Here is a 21,009-nt window from a genome sequence, read left to right on the forward strand (position 1 = left end):
CTGCCTGAGGACCCCCACAGAGCTGGAAGACCACCAGAGACTTCATCTATCTCTGATGCCGGAGTCATTCCTTGACCGTGGAAGACTCGTAGGAGTTAAGTAAGGAATTGGGAGTCACATCCCAGTTCTGCAACTTGCTAGCTTTGTGCCAGTGAGACAATGAATTAACTACTCCCAGTCTCAGTTTCTCCTTCTGTAAGATGGTGTGGAACACAAGGCAGTTTTTGTGAGGATCAAACAGCAGGTGCATGTCAAACTCTTAGACTCGGTGGATGTGCCTGTCACAGAGGCCAGGCTCATAGTCACTGCCTTAGTCCTCTAGGAAGCAGGATCTGAAACTCAAAGTCTCATCTTTACCTGAGGGGATGGCATTTGCTTATCAGAATATGTTTTTCTTTCCTTTGGTATTTTACAAGAGTTTGTTTGTTTCAGGGGGAAAGCACAAGAGCTACCTCAGAATACCTGGGCAGGGACTCAACTCTGCTGCGTGGCCCTGGCCCCATCATTTTGCCTCTCCAAGTCTTGCCTTCCTCATTGCACTGAGATGAACAATGGTGCACCATCCCCTACACACACCACATTAAATTGCATATTAGCCCTTTATACTTAAAATTCTGCTTCTTTCACTAGATCTTAATTTTATATTTATTTCTACAAAATAAAAATTCACTTTTTGTAAATATTTCATGTATATGTCTATATATATTTTATAAATCATTATATCTACTTCTGGAATGTCAGATATTTACATATAGAGGGACAGCAGGGTGTGAGGGTGAAGAGAGGGGACTATGGAATTAGAAGGTGTAAGCTCAGATCACTTCTAGACTTCTGGCATCAACAACAGTGCCAGAACATGGTAGTTACCCCAAAGAACCCCAAAATATTGCTGAATGTGAATGAATAAATGAATGAATGAATGAAAATGAATGAATGAAGTGGCTCTACTGTTTACTAGAGGTGACCTTTGACAGTTGTGTTACCTTCTGTCTACGTCAGGTTTCATCATCTGAAAATGAGAAGGTATGAGGACCTACCTTGTAGATTTGTTTTGAAGAGTAACTGACAAAAACCACATGAAGTTATGAATTGGGCTTCATATCAGCATTATTTGTAACAGCCAAAAGGTGGAAACAGCCCTAATGTCCATGAGTGAACAAAATGTGGAATATATGCACAACAGAATATTCTTCAGTATTCAGAAGGAAGGAAATTCTGACGTGTATTATTACATGGATAAATTTTGAAGACGTTACGCTAAATTAAATACACCGGTCATGAAAGGATAGGTATTGCAGTATTCCACTTATATGAGGTCTCTAGAGAAGTCAAATTCATAGAGACAGAAAGGAGGATGGGAGTTGCCAGGGGCTAGGAGGAAGGGGAATGAAAAGCTGTTGTTTAAAAGGTAAGGAGCTTCAGTTTTCAAGGTGAAAAAAGTTCTTTGGATGGATGATGGTGATGGTTGCACAACAGTACTAATGCACTTAATGCCACCTAACTGTACACTTAAAAGAGTTAAAATGGTAACTTTTATGCTATGTATATATATATGCACATAAAAACATACAAATAAAATATAAAACCTGTATAACATACTCACTTACTGTGGTGCCTGGCATAATAAATGCTAGGTTTAAAACTAAGTAAATGAAATAAGATACCTTTTGCAAGAATGAGTGATGTCAAAGAGTTTTATAACCTGTAATGTGCCATCAAAACACATCATGTTCCCATGATGCTTTACCTGCAAGGTGAATTCTAGTGGCAGTGGACTGCACCTAATGCGACAGTCAGTCACTTCTGGAAAGGCTTCCTTTCCCACCACTTCCCTGCACATCAGCTTCTTGGCCTCTCTGCTGATGGGCAGTGGATGCCCCTAGAAACTGATGCAGACAGGTGTTTGGGCATCTCACTGTTGACGGGAAACCAGAAGCAAATCACTCTCTAATTTGTTGGCCAACGAGTCCAGATCTTCATGATTGATGACTTGTTGGATGTTGTGTTTCAAAGCAAAGCTCAGCAGTGTGTGGTTTTGGTAGTGTGGGAGAGAGGGCTTGTCTGAGTGTGGGGAACGTAGGGAATGCAGCCCACCACCCAGTCCTCGGAAGACTCGCCAGTGTTACTGCTGATCCCAGTACTGAAGGCAGGTTTGCATTTCAAGTCCTGTGTCCACTCAGGAGGGAAAGTGGTCTGGGCTCTCTGGCCAACTTAAGGGAGACCAGAAGTTCTCTTATATTTAGAAGCTTCTACCCCTACTTGCCTCAAAAGAATGCTGCCACATCCACACTGGCACAGGGCTACTCAGGCTCAGGGAGTATCCCTGGGGTTTAATAACTTCCTTCTTTTCCTCTTAGGCACAGCCCAGGTCCAGGAGGCAGGAGACCTGGGTCTTGCCCTGCCACCTGCCATCAGCATCCCAGGAAACTTGCAGAGACACATCTAACTTCCCTGCACCTCAATCTCTGGTACTGGAAAACTGGGACTCATTGTTCAGATGCGAGGTGGGTTGAGGAAAGGAGAAGGTGCTGGTAATGAAGAGGGCCTTGGAATGAGAGTCGGGGTCACACTGGCTACAACTTCTCCCATTCTCTGCTTGAAGCTCCTTTATGATTGGAGAGGCTGGCAAGTGAGGGAGGCAAGACCATCAGCTCTGGAGTCCGATGGCCCAGATTTCAGATCCCAGTTCTACAACTTACTGACCTGTTTCAGTTTCCCCATCTGCAAAAGAGATTAAAAAACAAAACAAAACAAAACAAAACAAAACAAAAAACAACCATGCCTACCTTGTGTCATTACCATGAGGATTAGCTAAGTTGATTGTTGTTAAGCAATCAGCACAGTTCCTGGCACATAGTAAACCACAGGCAAGTGCCTGGTTTCCTTGTCCCTGTTGCATTTGACAGAGGACTTGCCTTAGTAGCGAGCTCTCTCTCCCCTGATCTGTGTGGCTCTGGGATGTGGTCTAATAGAAACAGATCTAAAGGTCTGGTGAGGATTGGGTGGAAAAGAGATTGTGAAACAATGATCAACACAGAAACTGCGCTGGAGATTTTCTAAAAGGTTCTCGCATTCCTTTAATTAACTTCCATGAGGGGAAGACAGAAATCAAATTAATAAGTCAGGAGAGAATGCTGACATTTAGGGAAAGAAATGAGCTTTGATGTCAAACAATCTTCAGATCAGATAGACTCTCGCTGTGTGGCTTTAGGAAAGTTGTTTAACCTCTCTGAATCTCAGTTTCTGTATCTAAAAAGTGTGCATAGTAATCCTTTCCATTCAGGGTTCCTGTGAGAATTAAAAGAGATGACGTAAGTGAATATCTAGCTCAGCCCTGCTGTCTTAAACACACCTACAAAATTTTGCAGCTCTCCCTATCAAGAGGTGGAGTTTATTTTCCCATCACTGAATATGGGTTGACCTTGTGAGTGGCGTTGATCAGAAGAATGCAGTGGAGGTGACCTTAAGGGACAATGCAGCTTTCACCGGGGCCGTCCTGAAGCACTGCCCAGAGACCTCAGATCAGGAAACTGGTCTAGCCTTCTGGAAGACAAGAGGCCCCAGGGAGGAGCACCAGGGTATCCAGTCAAGTGTCCCAGCACAGCTGCTAGACATGTGCCTGAGGTCATCTTGGGACCTTCCAGCTGAGACAAGCAGAAAATCACACAGCCAGCTTACAAAATTGTAAAGCAATTCTGGTTGGTTGAAGTCATCCAGTTTTGTGGGGAGGTTGTGTTATATAGCAAAGGCTACTTGAAACAGCCCTCAGTATAGACTGGTTGAATTGAATAACCGTAGAGGTGAAAATCCCTCGAAAAATACAGCACATGCTTTTAAGCACAAGCTGCTATTATTATTCATACGGACTAGTTATAATAAGAATACAATAAGAGATAACAATGTAACAATCATGGTTGTCTGATGACTTCTTATTTCCTGTCCCCTGGGAGAAGACCACAGTCAGTTGGAACAGGTTTTGACAGGCTCAAATAAGCAGCAAACTTCTTTGCACACAAACATTTTAAATCTCTCTGTCTTTTCCTGTCTGTAATAGCTCTGCATCGCCTCACTGGGCCACCTGGGATGGTGCCACAACTCCTATTAATATTGCCATACGTGGCAGCATTGCACTCGAGTCCCACGCTCTCAGCTGCCTGTGTGTGGCACAGAGCCTATTTTTAGTGTTTTACATCTATAATTATGTATGTTTCACTGCCTCTCAAATGCATATTTGCTCTGGGGAGAGGTTGTGCTTATGTAATCTCAGCTATTTTTGATAGGACAAAATGTGTTATACCAACCTGCTAAGTCTCATTCAACCAGAGCAAACAGTCCAACAGTCTCTTCCTCACTCAAACTCCCATGTAAGCAGGGGTGATATTTGAGACATTTTGAGTACTGGTAAAACATTGTCACTGACAAATCAGAATAGAACCAGCCATTACATCACATTGGTGTTTATAGCTCTGTTTTTAAGGGCCAATTCAGACTACAAATCTATTCATGATTTTTACAAATTAACATTCCCTGCAAGGAAACCAATCAACTGGGAAGGGGAGCTCAGTGTGATGCTGGTGTTATCCGGATGACATCAGCCTTGCTGGCTGCCTGGATCAGTTTCCCAAGGTGTCATGTCCTTGGCCAAGAAGTTTTTCCAATACAGTTTTCTAGCTCGGAAGGAAGAAGAACTGGCAAAGTCAAGACCAGCTTGGTGGGCCTCAGTGATGGAGATCTGGGGCCCAGGCCTAGCAGATGAAGCAGGTAACCTGGGGAGGCCCCCACTGTGGACATGCTACAGAGATCCAGACAGGGAGATGGGTGAGGGTCAAAGCAGCTGAGCAGCTGACAGTGGGAAGCAAGCAGATAAGGGCAGGATCCCAGGCCTTTTACTCATTCACTTACTCATTCAGTGGATATTGATGAAAGTGTCTACTGGGAGCCAGATACTGCCCTAGTTGCCAGGGAAACAGATAAAAACTTCTAGCTTACTTACAAGATATCTGTTTTTCTCTATGTATTAAAATGTTTAAGTAGAAAACTTAGAAAATACAGAAAAGAATAAAGAGGAAACCCCATCTTCTGGATTGTCATCTCTTGAAGACCATCCTTGTTAAGGTCTGGCTCATCTCCTTATTTGTACATGGTATATGTTTTTTAAACTCAGAATTGGGATTGTATCATATAAACTATTTTTCACTCAGTATTATATTTCCAGAAGCTTCTTACACCTCTAATAGTTTTTGTGAATATGACTTTCAGTGGCTGCAGAGAATTTTATTTTGGGGACTTGCTATAAATTATATAATGGCCCTCAATTCTCATCAATGTTGCCTCCAAATAAAAAATATTATATTTCCCCTAAAATTGTCATTTATGGCCGGCCTTGGTGGCTCATGCCTGTGATCCTAGCACTTTGGGAGACTGAGGTGGGCAGAGCACCTGAGGTCAGGAGTTTGAGACCAGCCTGGCCAACATGGCGAAATCATCTCTACTAAAAATACAAAAGCCCAGCGTGATGGCACATGCCTGTAATCCCATCTACTCAGGAGGCTGAGGCAGGAGAATAGCTTGAACCCCATGAGGTGGAAGTTGCAGTGAGCCGAGATCATACCACTGCACTCCAGCCTGGGCAACAGAGTAAGACTCCATCTTAAAAAAAAAAAAATTGACATTTATATGCCACAAAACATGCCACCTAGTACCTTCATGAAAAATGACAATAGAGTGGTGGTCTCTTCTATTTGAGAAGTGTATCAGAACACAAGTGAGTGAAAGTTATAGTACTATATCAAATAACCTTAACTTGCTCTAGTTTGTACAAAATTTTAAACTTCCATATTTTCATACATTATTTTCACTATTATAACTAGCAAAATGGTAATAATTGTCATTGGCAAGAGTACAGAGAAATGAACACTTATACATTTCTATTGAGAGTTCAAATTTCACTGTGTTGAAAGGTTTTTAAATGCTCAGACCCAGCATTCACCTAAGAATTTATGTTAATGAATTAATGTTATAGATGTGTACAAAGATTTATGAAAACAGTATTTATATCAGCATTATTTTTGTGCTTAATACATAGTAACTTCTAAAAATGGAAGCTATAATTACCAGTACTAGCATCACCAATTCCTTTTCCAGCCCCATCTGGCTTTTAGAATAAGAATATTATAATTAATACATTTTTACATTGGGTTTCATCTCTTTCCAGAATTATTTTTTGACACTTGCATTGTTTTATAATCACGTTAACTGCAATTATTAAGAAATTAACTTGAAATTTTTGGTTCTCTGTTAAGCAATGTTTCTTTTATGTTGCTTTTCCTCATATCTGAATTATTTATTTTGCTTCATTTTTCAGCCACCTGGAGCGTTTCTTTGATGAATTTTGTTTTAAAGAAGTAACAGTCACAACTTATGTTGTTTATGAATCTGTCCGCATAAGATTATCTGCACACTTTCGGAGGGCTGTGACTGGGATTGCAGACACCACGCCAGGAGTGGAAGCACAAAAAAGATTACAAATATGTAAGAACGGCATCTTGGCTGCATATGGTCTTAGTTCTCAATCTCAATCCTCTGAAAATTTGTGGATTTTGATAACATTTTATCTTAGAATTTGCTAAGAAGTATGACCTAGTGCAATTTCTTTCTTTCTTCTTTTGGAGGTAATTTGGGTACTTCTATCCCCCACCCCAGAGGACTAAATGATTATAGGATTTTAAATTTTGTTATCCTTGAAATGCAAACATTTTAGCCATGTATGCATCAAAGAACTTTTAGAGGGGATAGCAGATCTTTTCTTAGAAGGCCATACAGCTTTCTAAGTAGGTCATAGGGTCTGTAGTGGCCAGCATGCAATTCTGCTGTTGTAGCAGGAAAGCCGCCAGAAACAATGTATAAATGAGCAGGCATGGCTATGTTCCAATAAAACTTTATTTGCAAAAGCAGGTGAACAGCCTGCTGGGGCAGTTTGCCTCTAGATTCTACAGACACAAGTCTTGCTTCAACTCAGGGGAATTTTCTGTCACATCTTGAGTTATTTTTTCTCTTTCATTTGCTCTGTTGCCACCATTTAAAAATCTTACATAGAGAGTTGATCTGTAGCTTCCTTTGTAGCTTCCTCTCCCCTTTTTCTTTCTCTCTTTTCTTATTTTCTCCATTTCTTGTCTTCTTTTCACTGATTCCGGGAGGATTCTTTGAGCTCACTTCTAAATTCACAGATTCTGTTTTCTGTTCTATTCAATCTGCTCTGTATTGCCCTAACGACACTAGAAAATTTCCATGATTATGCTTTTCACTGGGAAACTGTCTTTCTGGATTTCAGGGATTTCCATTAAAAGAAACAATATCTCTAATCTTATGGGAAATACCAAAATTAGAGATCACTTTCACCCTTGTTTGTTGGTATAGTTTTACATCATGAGAGGGTATTTGTTTTGATTTCTCAAAATAAGCTCTGTTTTTTAAATCACAGAAACTTTTCCTACCTCTATTACATTTACTTTTATTGTACGTATTTGCAGAGGGAAAACCGTTGATCCACTGTTACAACTTGAGAATGATTCTGTTAGAAACTGATTTAAATATGTTACTCACAGAAGGGAAAAGGATTTGTTGGTCTATTCTGTAGGTATTTTTCTGGTTTGGAGGTTCAGTTGACTATGATGAACAGAAAGTGGGTAAGTGGGAAGGTGCAGCAGGAAGATGCACCATTTCCTGGCAGTTTCTTTGCACCCTGTGCAGGCACTGGGGCAGCAGCACCCACAGTCATCTGCAGGGCTGAGATTTGCTCACTCCACTGCTAGGGACCCTCTCCTGCTGGTCCTCATCTAGCCTTCCCAGTGAGGGCTCCATTTACTCTCCTACTGAGGCAGGAGGCAGAACTCGACTCTGGAGGTGGGGCTTGGACACCAGACCTAATTGAGGACCAGCTAAAACAGGTGTGGGGCAGAAGCCCTTCCCCATAAGATGCACCCATCAGTGTGCCATGTCCGTTTTCCAGTGCCATGGCAACGCCCAGAAGTTACCCCCTGCCCTTTCCATGGCAACATTCGACAACCCAGAAGTTACCTCCCTCATTCTAGACATTTCTGCATGGACCACCCCTTATTTTGCATGTAATTAAAATTGGGTATAACTACGAGTACAGTGGCACTTCTAGGCTGCTACTCCGGGCACACAGCTTATAGGGCAGGCCTGGTCTGTCTTCTGCTGTTCATTGCTGCTTCAATAGAAGTGGCTGTTTAACACCACTGTCTTGCCCTTGAATTCTTTCCTGGGGGAGGCCAAGAACCTCCTGGGCTAAGCCTCAACCCGGGGGCTTGGCTGTCCTGCATCAATATGGCAGGAAGATTTATTATTGTCCCGAGCATGTACTTCTCTGCCGTGACTGAACTACCAGCCCTAAATAGGGGGAGCAAATCCTTGCTTTCATTGAGTCTCCTTAGCAATAGCTGTTTTTCCCTTCCCACACAATTTATACCACGTAAAGCCTGGTGTGAGTGGTGCTCTTGGCTGTTTCCTATAAGGGATAGTGGAACAATTCCTCAAGTCCTTTAATCTGCTCCATACCAATGACCCTGTGGTCCACCATAGTAAATAACATGAACCCAAGATTGAGTGGCTTTTGCAACTCCTAGGGAATCCCCTCCACTTCTGCAGGGGCCCTTCCCGTGCCTGCATTAGACAGTAGCCTTCCTTCAACTGCTTTCCTTCTCCACCACATCCTTTAAAGAAAAGTACTCAAGTTTCTAGGTTATCCATGGCTTAGTTTCTCGTGCTGATAGAGATTTTCTTTCTTTCTTTTCATTTTTTTGTTTTTTAGTTTGGCCATAATAAGGTTTGGAGAGGCAAGGGAAGTAAACAGATAAACTTGAATCGCTCTCTGAAAATGGAAGCCACAGTTTCTTCTTGATTCCTTCTGACAACTTGAATTAACAGACTTGGAAACTTTTCTCTTGCGTCTTGCAGTAACTCATTTCAGTCAGGAGGCACTTGTGGTCCTCCTTGTTTGGAACAGTTCTGTCTTCTCATATGCCTGTGATTTTTCTTTGTTTGCTTCTATCCGTTAACCCATCGCTAGGAGTTCTGTCAGAGATGGTTTGGGTCCCTGTGAGAACAATTCAGGCCAGGATGGTGGGAGAATGGAATGGATTAAACTGGATGGAGTTGAGTTTGGCTGATTTGAAGATCTAGAAGCTGAAGGAAGAAGAGGGAGCTAGAATAGGCCAGGGTAAGGAGATCAGCCTGGAGGGGAGTGGTGGCAGGAAGTTTGGACTCCCTGCTCAAGGTTCCTTTTCTGTGTTTGGTATTTGCATTGGGAGTCTTTCTATCGTGAGCGCAAAGTCCAACTTAGAGGGAGTTAATTGAGGAAGGGAAACCAAGGCGTAGTTCTGGTTTCAAGTAGAGCTTAATTTAAAGTAAAAACAACATCCTTGAGAATCCAGTTTCTGTCACCTCCTTGTGCTTCCTGCTATGTTAGATTGATTCTACGGTTCACTGTAGTGGCCCCTAAAACTTCTGGGTGATAAAGCGGCTACAACAGCCCCAGCCTTACCCCTCCTCCTCCCCACCAGCTCAATTCCAACAGCATAGAGCTTGGATCTTTCCCTTGGTTTCCACTAAACATTTTTTAAAATTAATAACAGCTTTATCGAGATGTAATTTACATACCATACAATTCACCCACTTAAAGTAAAATTCAGTGGTTTTAGTATATTCACAGACTTATACAACCATCAACACAATCACTTTTAAAAAATTTTCATCACCTCAAAAAGAAACCCCATTCCCATTAGTAGTCACTCCCCATCCCTCTTTCCCCCAGCCCTAGGTAACCACGAATCCACTCTCTGTCTCTATGGATTTGCCTGTTCTAGACATTTCATACAATAGGTGGTCTTTTGCATTGGGCTTCTTTTACTTTGTGTGATGTTTGAGAGGTTCACCTGTGTTGCAGCATGTGCCTGAATCTTATTTCTTTTCATGGCTGAATAATACTCCATTGTATGGATGCGTCACATTTTGTTTATGCATTCATTGGTTGAAAGGTACTTGGTTTGTTTCCACCTTTTGTCTATTACAGTGCTACTGGAAACATTTGTGTGCATTATGTGAACATTTGGTTTCATTTCTCTAGGATATGTACTGAGGAGTGGAATTGCTGGGTGATATAGTTCACCTTTTGAGGAACTGGCTGTTTTCCAAAGCAGCTACACTATTTTACACTCACACCAGCAGTGTCTAAGCGTTCAATTTCTCCACTTCCTTGCCAGTCTTGTTCAGATCTCTCTATCTGGTGACAGCCATGTGCTTATGTTGTGAAGTCATATCTTATTGTGGACTCCCACTAAACTTTTGAGATTGGACCACCCTGAGTGCTGAGACCATTCCTGAATCAATCACTGTGTCAAGGTCCATTTTGTGCTGGATTGACCAGACCTGGGTCAAGAACCTCATCCTGGAGATCCTTCCAGACCATGTGGACTCAGAATGAAGAGAAGGGTTGACTCCAAGTTCAAAATCAGAGTCATTGCTAGAGTAAGAGGAGCTGGAATGCTGGTAAGATGAGAATTCATGTCTACTAAAGCTCGGCTGCCAGTAGTCTGCTAGGGCTGTACCCTGACCCAGGCCTGGCTGTAAGTTGGCTTCAGGATTTAGTTCCAAGGAATTGCTGGTCTGGGTTTCCCCTTCACTGTGCCCCTGACACCATGGCCACTTATCTGTGGCACTGACCAGTTCTAGAGGCTTTAGCCTACTCTCACCTCCAGTTCTCACTGCAACAGGGCTGTTGGTGAGGATCTGCAAAGACAGTTTTGAAATTTCTATCAAACAGACCACTCCTTCCCATTCTAGAAATCATGAATTCTTCAATCTGGCCCATCTGCCGTGTATCTAACAGATGTTCCTCAGACCTCCCGGCCTATAAATACCACCCTTCGCTAATACCCAGTATGAATAAGTTTTTTCTTATTTTATTTTATTTTATATACAGTTGGTCATTTTCTGGGGAATCTGGGAGATAGATTGGTATGTGTTTATGTTGTTGTCTTTCTGCACTAGATAAGTAACTCCAGCGTGCTTCCTGGAAACAGCTTATGACTCAAGCTATCTATTTCAAGACTGGGTTAAAAATGATCCTACTTCTACTAAAATACAAAATTAGCCAGGCATGGTGGTGTGCTCTTGTAGCCCCAGCTCCTCAGGGGGGGGGGGAAAAAAAAACACCTGGGTGGCGGGGGGGCCCTTTGTAAAAAAAAAAAAAAAAAAAAAAAAAACGATGATGCTACTTCAAAACACATCATGTCTCACTGGACACTCTCCACAAGGTCAATAATATAATAGAAGTCAGCTGTCACCTACTGAAGGTTTACTACATGGTGGGCACTGCGGAAAACACTTTCACGTATTACCTCATTTAATCATGAAATCCCCATGTTATTCTCACATTATAGGTAAGGAAACTGAAGCTCAGAGAGGTTAAGTGACCTGTCAAAAGTCACACAGTAAACCCTGAGAATTCACATGTAGTGCTAGAATTTTTAAGTGACCCTGCCTACAACTGTGATCTTCCCATCACTTTATCTATCCAGACCCTCCTCCGATCCTGCAGAGCTTCCTTGTGAATATGAGAAACCCATCCTCCGCTCCTGGTTTGGCCATCATCAGGGTCTGCCTGGCCTCTGGAGTAATCTGCTCTCTGGCTCCCTGACCCCAGTCTTGCTTCCTCCGATCCATTCTTTGCCCTCCAGCCAGCATGAACTTTCTCCAGTGCAGCACTGATTGTATCACTGCCTGATTCAAAAGGCTTCAAAGCCAAGAGTTGGAAACTCCTCAGTGCAGGGCATGGCCAGGCTCCTGTGATACCGTCTCTCTTGCTGCCTCCACACCCTGTGCTCTGCTGCTCACGTGAACCATTTGCAAGTCCATCAACGCACCATGCTGCTTCTCACTTCTGTCTTTGCAACACTTGTCATTTTGTCTTCTTACCTCTGTCCCCACCCCTTACCCCTCACCAGTTTCTCTTCTCTGTGCTCTTCATCCTTCAAGGCCAAATCTATGTAGCAGCCCGTAGAAGAAGACACTTCTTCAAGACCACCACCACAGACATAGCCACCAGTCCTTTAGGCAGGGACGCAAAGGCCTCGTAGCTTCGAATCACACCAGCCTACCTGGTTGGCCTGCTTACTAGGTTGTCCTCAGTGTCAGAATAGGAAGACTGCTGTGGTCATCTGGTCAACCTGAAACCCTTTTCTTAACAGAGTTCAAAGCTTAATCCATATTCCATATGGCCCAGCTCATGTTCCCTGGACCATTTCAACAACTCAGGCATAAGGAGCCTTGGCCAGTTTTTCCATCTGCAAATTGAAAGGGAATGTTTCCCCCAGATAATCTCCAAGGCCCCTTTCTACTCTAAATTTCAAGATTGCAAGTACTATCTTATCTCAGAGTCTACACTCAGCTAAACATGGTCTCACATTTCCCCGTCTCTCTCTGTCTCCTTGCCCCTTGTTCCTTGGTTACTTTGGGGGTACAGCCTGCTCCTGGAAAGTCGTCTGGGCTGTAAGGAGTGGGTACTGCACTTCCATTATTCATGAGTCCCAGGGATGGCAGTCCTGCAGACTGAGGATTTGAGCCGCGGGTCCCCAGCAGGCTGCATGTCCTACTTGAGCAGGAATAAAAGGCCAGGTTGGATGCCTGCAGAAAGGGTAAACAAACCCATACATTTTCTGCAACAAAAAAAGAAAGAAAGAACGAAAAGAAATATTGATTATGTGGCATTGAAGTGCCTGGGGCTTTAACAGACATTCAAAATTGGACGCATTGCTCAAGATCAATAGTAGGTTTTATGCTTCTGACCTAAAAAGTACCAGCTCTATGTAATTTAAACACTGACAGCCATGAGAATATCTCCTAGCATCTGGCCTGCTTTCCTCAGGTACCCCGGACACATCTGCTGGCTTCTCTGCAGCCATTTTACTTTTATTTATTTTTTTTTTACTGGAAGATGACAGTAGATAAATAAAAGGATTCTTTTCAGAAATGTGGGATCAACTGCTTCTGATATCATTGCCTGAAATGGTAACCTCAGACAGCAGTGTTGCATGGCTGAAGACAGGGAGGTCAGCTTATAGACAGGAGGCAGGGAACAGGGGTGGGTTTCTGAGGTTGGAAATGAAGGACAGGAGAGATGAGTGCTTCCTGGCCAACCTCCCAGGCCTGGTGCTGTGCTAGGTGCACACAGGTTCTCCCCTTGTCTTTGTGCCAGCCCACGGGATGGGAGGTGCCCGGTTTACAGAGGAAAAAGCACAATAGCTTTCTTGACTGAGTGGGGATTTGGCTGTAGCTAACGGGGGCGGGGGGCGCAGATGATTTCTAGGGGACAATTGGGTCTAAGAATTTTTATACGTGCATATGCATGTGTATGCAGACACACAGTCACACATACTTCTTGTTGGCTGGGGGACAAACAGAAGCAGAAGAGGACTGTCACTGTTGTGGCAATGGGCTCTGATGGCCTGAGATTCCATCCTGGCTCCATGGATCATCAGCTGTGACCTGAGACCAGTTACTTAGCTTGCCTTTCTCTCAGTTTCTTCATATGTAAAATGGGAGTGATAATCATAATTAATCATAATAATATCTACAGATTAGAGTTCTTGGGAAGATTAAAAGGGTCACTACAGGTAAAGCTCAGCACGGAACAAGCACACGATAAATGTTAGCGAACTTTAGTAAGCAGCAGGCAGGCAGGTTTGGCAGAGAATGTGGCTGTTTCAGGTTGCCAGGATGCAGGTTGAGATGTTGATTTCAACAGTGAGTCCAGTTCAGCAGGGGTCGAGGTGGGCCAACACCCACCCAACATCCCAGGCACATGCACACAGCTAAAGCATGGCACCAGCCTTTCAGGAGGTAGGTTCCTACCTGTGGCTCCAGCTGCCCTCACAATATCTCAGGCAGTGCCCTCGGGTCCTCACTGGAGGGGGCACCTTAACTGGGTGAGCCTGCAGCTTTTCTGGGTGCCTGATTCTCTTAACCCCACCCAGAGACGATCTGTGCCCCTTCTGTGCTGGCTTTGTTTAGGGGCACAGAGTGCATTTGTTGGGCAGAGGTGTAGAAAGGTTTTTTTTCCCCCCTTAATTTTGTGGCAGGATAAGACAGTTAATCTGTTTTGACGTGCTATCTAAATGGCCCTCAGATCAGTATACGGAAGAAGCCATCCATAAGTCATGTCTTTTATACACATGTACTGGTGTGTACAACAGGGAGAGTTATATTGGCTGTGAGAGGCAGACTAATAATGGCCGTTATTATGGCGAATTCAGGGTCGCCACATTCACTCCACATATCAAATCCTCTTTCAATGAGGCCAGCTCCATCAGCTGTCAGATTCTATTAAATATATCCCTCAGACCCACTGACCAGCTGACAGGAGAGAAACTCAAAACCACACACCCCCCATTAGCATCATAAAATGTGAAGTCAGCTGGAAGGGATGATAACAGAACTGAAAACAGAAGAGATGAAAATCTGCAATGCCCTTGTGTCCTCCTAAACAGAAACCCCAAGAGGTACAAACACACCCATAAAATACCAAGGTAAAAACAACGGCAACAACAACAACAAAAACATGACAAAGATCATCCTGTTGTATGCTTCATAACACAGAATGGTTCTTTTACCTTTTGTTAATGTGAGATTTGCATAAATGTTTCATGAGGTTAATACAATGCATAAACCAAAACGTTTATTAGGCAACATCTGTGCTGTTTTCCCAGATAATGCAATGTTTCTTCCGAGTCAATGAAATATAACCCATCATAAGGTTTGGTTGTTAAAATACTTGTGCAAAGGCTGTGATCGTATTTTACGCTTTTGCAGATGCTCTGGTTCTACCAGAGAATTTCTTAATCAGACAAGAGCTCAAGATGGCTGGCACCTTAAAAGAAGGTGTAGAGGTTCCCTTGGAGACAGAGCAAGAGAGGAGAAGAAAGATTTCTGTGAGCTGACTAGATTTGCTTCTCTATTTCTTCAATCTAACTTTCTAAATTTGGATTTGTTTGCAGAGATATTCACTTAATACTTGAAGGAAAAAACAATTAGATCTGTACTTAGAATCTACCAAGAAGCAGAGAGTGGGTCAAAATGCCCAATGGCTTTGTGCAGCTACAATCCTATCATGATATTGGTTCCATATGGGACTCTTTAAAGCAAAAAACACAAAAAGTTATGAGACCAATAATTTTTAATGAAACTTGGCTTAGCTCACAAGCAAGTCCAGCAGATGAAACAGCAGCCCAAGCTGGAAACATGATTTTTCTTCTTCCTGGCGGGGATGAAAGAAAGCATCGTTTCAATTAAGAAAGAACCTAATGGAGATATGTTTTGTATTATCGATTTTATGCAAGTAGACATTTAGACATTCTCTCTCCACATCTTTAAGGGAGTCCCTCTCTTTCTCTGATGGCTGTGTGAGATCATTTTAAATGTGGGAGCTTTCCTGACCCTACTTTTTGGGTTGGACTTTTGATGGAAAATTTTAGTAAAAAATTGTTGAAACCTCTTGTCTCCATCAATTTGGGGCAGATTTCGGAGGTAGAGAAAGTTACCAGAAAACGAGGATGGCGGTCTATCTATCTGTCTATTATCTATCTATCTATCTATCTATCTATCTATCTATCTATCTTTCTTTCTTTCTTTCTATTATCTCTCTATCTCACTGTAGCATGCAATTTCCCAGTAGTGACATTTTGGCTAGATAATTCTTTGTTGTAGGGGGCTGCCCTGTGAATGGTATGATGTTCAGCAGTTTCCCTTGCCTCTACCCACTAGATGCCAGTAGCATCCTTCCCCCAGTTTGTGACAACCCCAAAAGTCTCCAGTTATTGCCAAATGTCACCTGGAGGGTAACACTGCCCACCAGTTGAGTGTTTTAGTATTTTTCATGAAATGCTTGGACATTTGTTTACTGCCACATCTGGGTGTCTTCTGTAGGACTATTTGCTTAAGGACAAGCGTGACTTTTTATTTAGGTAACATCTGAGTCTGCCCGTATCTAATGGTCTAGCTGTGTCTGGGTTGGAAAAACTCCATATGTTAGAACACAGAGGAAGAACACGGGTTGTAAATGGTGGCCCGTACTGCCCATGCAACTGTGGAATGAAATGAGCTACAGAAGGATCCTCTTGCCCAGGTTCCTGCCTTCAAATGAAACAACTAGGCTCAAAGAGAGTGGGTTCAGCCATCACAAGTGTCCAACTGGGGTGGGGGATCTTCCCAGCACCTCCACCTTGTCTCTGCCTTGCACATCACTCCATTTTATATTTCCCGGAGCTCTTACTGCTATTTGAAATGATCTTGCTTATTTATGTGTATACATTTGCCTCTATTTTCAATTGACTGTCTCCCCTACTAGAATGCAAACTCCATGAGAATAAGGACTTTGCTTGCTTCAAGTGGCAATGTAGCCCTTTATCCAAACTTGGAGGCTTTGGTATCAGACCCAACATCTGCTGCTTATTAGTTACCCTGGTTTTGGGCAGCCATTTAGCTTCACTAAGCTATATTTTCCTTCTCTGTAAAATAATAATATTAATAACAAGATTGGCTCCTATGTGATGGAATTAAATGAGATCATACTTAACATGTAATACGTGCTCCACAAGTATAAGCTCTTACTGCTCAGCCACCATGATTATACCTAACACAGTGGTGCCTGGCATGGAAAGAAACACAGTCAATGTTAGTGAAGTAAACAAATGAATGAATGAATGAATGAACAAATTCTCTTTTGTCTGTCTCTAGTTTTATTTTATTTTTTTAAGACAGAGTCTCGCTCTTGTCACCCAGACTGGAGTGCAGTGGCCGGATCTTGGCTCACCACAACCTCTGCCTCCCAGGTTCAAGCGATTCTCCTGCCTCAGCCTCCCCAGTAGGTGGGATTACAGGCACCCACCACCACGCCTGGCTTTTTTTTTTCTTTTTTTTTTGTGTTGTTAGTAGAGACAGGGTTTCATCATGTTGGCCAGGCTGGTCTCAAACTCCTGAACTCGGGTGATCCACCTGCCTCAGCCTCCTAAAGTTCTAGGATTACAGGTGTGAGCCACCACGCCCAGCCTCTAATTTTAAATTTCTCTTGTCACAGATGATAATTTGCTATCAAATCCCGTTTTCTATTTTCACTGGAACTGGAATGCCATGGTCTAATAGAATGTTTGTTTCTAAGCAAGTAATTATAGCAATCATATATAAATAAAATATATAGGGAGCAATATATACCCAATTTTTTTCTTGGTAACATCCCAATTGGTGGTATGTCTTCTCTTAGGAAGTATCATTCTCTGCAAAGGACTTCATTATTTTCTGAAATTCAATTTCATGCTGAGCCAGACAGTCTTCTTTTTCTCATGGGTTTGTGGGGAATCTGTCAATATCCCAAACTAGGGGAAAGTTGGTGAGGGACAGTTGCAAGTGGAGTCGTTGCACCCCTGCGCGCGCTCCTTGCGCGCTTCGCGACGGCACGCAGCTCTGAAGCGGAGAGGGTGCTCGCGCGTCCCGAGAGGGCAGTGCAGTTCTGGAACAGAGAAGAGTGCTTGGGGTGACGAGGCAGTGGCAGTTCTGGAACGCAGAGGCAGTGGCTGCAGGTGAGAGGCAATGTAGCTCTGGAAAGGCGAGAGGAATGCCTTACGGGTGAGAGGCAGTGCAGCCCTCTGGAAGGCGAACACTGTGCTTCGGCGTGAGAGGCAGTGCCCTCTGAGCCCGGAGAAGGAGAGTTCGCTTGGGTGAGAGGCGGTGCAGCTCTGGAAGGGAGATGCAGTGTTTTGGGTGCATGTGACATCGCTCAGTCTCCTCCTGCATCCAAGTGGCAAATCACCATGTGTGAGAAATATTCTCAATCAGAGAAGAAAAAGAGATGTAATTATGTCATTTATAATGAATTCTGAAGGAAACAAAGAATTTAAGAAGGAAAACTCTGGAGACGACCAGAGATCCGAAGCCTTTCGGATCATCTGAGCTGCCCTGGAGAAGACGCATAGCTGATCAAACATTCGTGCTGATCATAGGAGGCCGTCCCAGCCCCTGAGAATGCTCTGGAGGAAGCAGAAAAACTCAGGAGCCCCAGCAAACACAGTCCAGCTTTTATTAAAGAAATTATACGCTCCTCTCGGCTTCCACTCACATCGATAATATCAACTTTTGGACAAACGCATCTCTCTGGGGAACAGGTTCTGAGACTGGCTCTTAATCTTCTTTCTTTGAAGTATCCAAGGGCTTAAAGGCATGTGTCAATATCTGGGGTCTCTGGCCTTTGTAGGAGGGGGTTTGAAAGGGTCCTGCTGTGGAGGAGAGTGAGACCACCAGCATCCACATCCCCCTTTCCAGGCTGACTGTTTCCATCCGGCCAGCCTTCAGCCTCCAGACCACCACCTGCCCACACTGCAGTGAGAACTCCCCGAGGATCCTGGTGTCTCATAAAGAGGTGGTCATCATGCACCTCTTGTTTTAACACGGGCCATTCTCAGGGGGTTCCACTTTCAAGAACAAAATATTTCTAAAAGAATTTGATTATGGCACTTATTATATCATATGATATGGAATACCATTAACTAACTCTTTTGAAATTTATGATGAGAATTGAGTTTACAAATATCTTTGTATATTGTCGTCTTGGCCAGCATTTCCCAAGTGTGCTGCTAAAGTAACAGCCAACACCTAGTTCCTGTGTGTTCTCTCACAGGCCCTGTGCTAAGCACACGCTTCATCAGACGCACTCTTCACACCAGCCCCAGGAGATAAGTATTTTTATGCTCATTTTATTGAATCCAGATCCCATATTTTAACCTAAGTTTTTGTGGTCAAGTGAGTTTGTAAAAGTCAGAGTTAACCAAGAATAATGGATTTTGTTACTATAAGAATTCTCAGCTTTTAATATGTTTATATCCATTAGAAATCTCCAAGAGGGAGAATAAGATATGTAAACAATCCAGATCCCATATTTTAACCTAAGTTTTTGTGGTCAAGTGAGTTTGTAAAAGTCAGAGTTAACCAAGAATAATGGATTTTGTTACTATAAGAATTCTCAGCTTTTTAATATGTTTATATCCATTAGAAATCTCCAAGAGGGAGAATAAGATATGTAAACAATCCAGATCCCATATTTTAACCTAAGTTTTGTGGTCAAGTGAGTTTGTAAAAGTCAGAGTTAACCAAGAATAATGGATTTTGTTACTATAAGAATTCTCAGCTTTTTAATATGTTTATATCCATTAGAAATCTCCAAGAGGGAGAATAAGATATGTAAACTTTTCCAAACAAACTTTACCATGGAACACTTTTTTCCCCTAGTGTTATTTCCAAGGGTGAGTTTTCTGCAGGAACCTTGCTAGGGAGGGTTATGTTCCTAAAGAGACACAGACTCTACTTTCTGGATTAGTCACAAGGCTACAAAGTGGATCATTGAATGACTTTTTTAATGAATTCTTATGTTTCTACAAACTACTTTCAAAATTGCAATATCAGAATTGAAAACTTGATATAGAGCGAGGGTTATACCATGCTGGATATCAAAAGTCATGGGAATACTTTGGCAGAATTTTCACTGCTTATAAAAACTCTCACCAAGCTCCTTCATTTTACCCTCTAGGCGATTTCCTAACTTACAAGATTTTTGCCAGGACTGGAAGAGATTCTTTTAGCAGAACCTCTACAACTTACCTGAGAGCAGGGGCTAAACAGTCCATAGACTAAATCTGGCCCGCTGCCTGCTTTGTAAATAAAGTTTTATCGGAAAACATCCATACACATTCCTTTACATACCGTCTAAGCTGCTTTCCCACTATAAGGGCAGAGTTGAGTACTGTAACAGAGACTGTACAGACCACAGAGCCTAAAATACTTACTATGTGGCCTTTTTCAGAAAAAGTTTGTCAATTCTTGCCTTAGAGCAACATATTTACAATGATTATAGAGCCTGGCTACAAAGCAAAACTTCTTCAGTAGAAGCCACTGCCTAATATACCAGAAATTCAATTTGAGGCAAGCTATTGCCATGGTTTACCCATTCTTTAAGTTCAGAGATCCTATGTAAAGCATGTTTTCTGCAGAAAGAAAAAGGAAAGAGACTCCAGCATCGATTGAGCTGTGATTAGGTATCTGGAATGGTGCATATACTGTCCCATTTGTAACAATTTAGATAAGCAGATGGTGACCTCATTTTATGCAGAAGAATATTAATTCAATGAGATGAAGTCATTTGATCAAGGCTATACAGTAAAGAATTTGCATCTCAAACTCTGACTCAAAGATGGGTGCTGATTCTATAGAATGGTTAAGAGTGAAAGATCTGGAATTACCTGGCCAAGATTCCAATTCTAGCTCTGTCACAAACTAGCTTTGTGACTTGTGCAAGTGACATAACTGTGTGCCTCAATTTCCTCACCTGTGAAATGGGAAGGAGAAATACTATTTTACTAGGGTTTTGAGAACTAAATGAGTTAACTCGTGATAGCTGGTATATTAACACTGAGCACGTATTCGTTGTTAATGTTAAATGGGGAAAGCCATCAAAGGATGGAGGATGACATCTAAACTTCTGGCTTGAACAAATTCTGAGTTGGGATGGTATATTCACCTTATCAAATATTTAAGTGAACCTCTTGAGAGCAGGGAGTATTTTCTTGTGTCTTCCGTACAGCCCCTGTCCCCTCAAGTGCCTTGGACAACATATTCCACTGATGCTTACTAGTTAGTTGAAGGTGGAATTTGGGAAAGGGGACTATCAGGAAAGTTAAATTTTCTTCTAATTTTAATTTTATAAATTTAGGGGGTAAAAGTGCAGTTTTCTTACACACATATATTGCATAGTGAAGTCTGGACTTTCAGTGTGCCCATCACCTGAATAGTGAACGTTGTACCCAATGGGTAATTTTTCAACTTTCACCCCCTTCACACAGTGTCCCACCTTTTAGAGTCTCCAGCATCTGTTATTCCACTCTGTGTGTCTGT

The 21,009-nt window shown here is 42.5% G+C and overlaps 1 long non-coding RNA gene across 1 annotated transcript; it reads right to left on the reverse strand.

The window, feature by feature from the left end:
• Positions 1–3,048: 3,048 nt before the first annotated feature.
• LOC108536316 (uncharacterized) lies at positions 3,049–20,200 on the reverse strand. Its single transcript, XR_001887484.1, has 3 exons — positions 20,063–20,200; positions 15,275–15,331; positions 3,049–3,288 (listed from the first exon to the last, which is right to left on the reverse strand). It is a non-coding gene; the product is annotated as an uncharacterized LOC108536316 (long non-coding RNA).
• Between the last annotated feature and the right edge of the window lie 809 nt (positions 20,201–21,009).

The sequence above is a fragment of the Rhinopithecus bieti genome, unplaced genomic scaffold (genome assembly GCF_001698545.2).
Source record: "Rhinopithecus bieti isolate Rb0 unplaced genomic scaffold, ASM169854v2 scaffold_13375, whole genome shotgun sequence".
Classification (NCBI taxonomy): domain Eukaryota; kingdom Metazoa; phylum Chordata; class Mammalia; order Primates; family Cercopithecidae; genus Rhinopithecus; species Rhinopithecus bieti.